This window comes from Perkinsus marinus (assembly GCF_000006405.1).
Source record: "Perkinsus marinus ATCC 50983 genomic scaffold scf_1104296951054, whole genome shotgun sequence".
Lineage (NCBI taxonomy): Eukaryota > Perkinsozoa > Perkinsida > Perkinsidae > Perkinsus > Perkinsus marinus.
The window spans coordinates 308,078-310,597 of record NW_003209437.1 but is presented as its reverse complement, the minus strand read 5'-3'; positions in this window follow the sequence as shown (position 1 = coordinate 310,597).

Genomic DNA, 2,520 nt, shown 5'->3' with positions numbered 1-2,520 from the left:
AGCAGTTAGTAACTAGTATTTACTGTTGAGCGGTCTACCTATGAACGAGTACCAGTACTTGTCAGTAGGCTGTTTACCTACTGACCCGTTAGTAAGTGGTACCTGGTTGCCCAACCTCAGTAGTGCGGTCCTCTAGAGTTGCTCTAGAGGATTGGAGGTGGTCCATTCTAGGGTCCAGACCCGATATATTTTCACATGTCCCGGGATCGAACCTCCGACCTCCCGGTTACTAGCTCAACAGTTGGGGCCCAACTCGCAAACCCTCTCGAGTCTGTTTGGCGACAAACGTCATATCCCTGCTGAGTATGACCTCTTTTCTTGCTGTATCGCCCCTCATAGCCAGTTCGTAACTGGCAATTCTCCAAGGAGAGTTGTTTCTTCTGGACTCCACACGTTTCCCTTCTCGGTGCTCTTCTCTATGAAGCTTCTGTCACGCGCCACGAAATTTTCAGAACCACTCCGAGTGGTTCTGGAATCTGCGATTCTGGAAACGCTCTCAGAAGCGCGCACAAGCTCTTTTGAACGCGCTGAGAACCACTTCTGGAAACGTTTCTGGGATCGTTTCCGGAGCTGGTTCTATGAACAGAAAATCCCAGAATCGTTTCTAGAAACGCTTCTCAAATTCGAAATCGGTCTATTGAACGGGCGGTTTGTGACTGAGAAAGCAGCACATACAAAAAAGCAAAAAAAAGACAGAAATTATAGCATTTGGCAAATTCGCAATATTAGCAAAAACTTGCGATTGCCGGATTGTATTACACCGTTGAATATAGCACGCGAGTACAAAGACTGTGCAAGATCCCATTACAGTGTAATAGTCAATAATACCTGCGTGGGTCACGCAGGGCGCGACACGCCAACTATGGATAAAGTTAAGCTGCCAATATTGGTCGTACTGAGGGTAAGCACGGCCGCAAATGTGTTAGGCCCTTTCAAGTAGGGTGTGGCGTACGGAGGTACCACTACGACGATCTAGGCAGCCGCCTCCAACGGTGATCGTGTCTGTCTTGACTTCTCCATGTTCTTATAGTTGGTCTATCCGTGTACGGTTTGTGGCAGGTTAATACCGCCACAAGGTTGTGCGGAATCCTGTTCATTGATAGCGTTTAACGTGAAGTACGCGAGTTGATCGATATGGTTGAAGCAGAAGGACTACGGATTGAGGGAGACTTCTGGGGTCTTTTCTTTCGGTAGCATCAGGATATGTTTGAACCTCCATAGCGTGTTGTAAACATCTTCTGATGACTAACTCATCATCTAGCGCCGATGCCAGTGTTGGGTTATTCACCAGTGGTGCTTGGTTCGATCAAGAAGACGCTACAAGGGTATTCAAGAATTCGTGTACAAATAAGTGAGCCAGGACTACTGAAAAGTTATTGTTTCCCTTAGTGAGAAGTTCTTACTAAGACGAACAAGAAGACTTTCCTTGGGTAAACAGTGTTGGTGGTGGGCTCCACCACCAGCCTCCGGGGCAGTGTTCAGATATTTCTTCGCGACCCATCGGAATAACAGTGGCACGGGGGTATGCTCCATCTCCCCGGAGACGGTCAAGGCTCGGTTGAACTTCGTAAGGAACTGGACCATTTTTGTCATCCTCGATCATATGTTCTTGGCAGGAACTTCCTGCGTTCCATTGTCAGTGGAGAAAATGGTTGATACTATCAACCATATCTTCTCAGTTATCAACTTGATAGCTTTATCTTCCGATTAGAAGGAAGTTCACATATAGGAACGACGATGGAACTTCCACCATGATGATGGAGCTCCACATGCCGAGGATTTGTGATTGATCAGCTGTTACACAGCATGATAGTAACCTCGATTCCGTTGCATATTGGAGTAGTCTCGATATAGAGCTGGTTCGTATGGATTTCTACGAGGTTATCGCTCGTATGAATGGAAAGAGAGGAGAGGCCTTTCTGTCAGCATCACGTGATGTTATGGTGTTTGATCTAGATAGATGTCAATTTTTATACAACATGACAGTAATTGTCTCGCCCATGCAATGTAAAATCAATGACACTGTGTGAATCTGTGTCCAACCCGAACTGATCACACACACAGCTGGTTGAGAAATCCGCGAGATATTTGATTACACAACGCAAAATGCCAAATATAGTTCGGCGTGTGCTGAGTTTCAAGGTGTGTGACTTTGCAGAGCGATATGCATAATTTCTACTACGAATTTTATAGTACATGACGATTCTGCAAAAGGACAGCGTAAACTCAATTGTTCATTGGCTGAGCTCTTTTCTTCCTCACACATTATGTGTATTGTCGAGTTGTTAGTGTTCATTAATATACCCGGGTGACTCTATTAACCATCTTTGTAGCAATCGAATTTCATATGGTTGATGGGGGACGGTATAGAACGGGTGCGATACCCTACTCGCATGTGATGAGTTTAGTAGATGCGCACGTCAGTGTTGAATTTGTCCATAATATTGATAGTGTATAGTTTGGGTCAGACTTAAGAATCTACCATGTCTGTTTGGGGTAAAACGACAATATTTCTGTCAT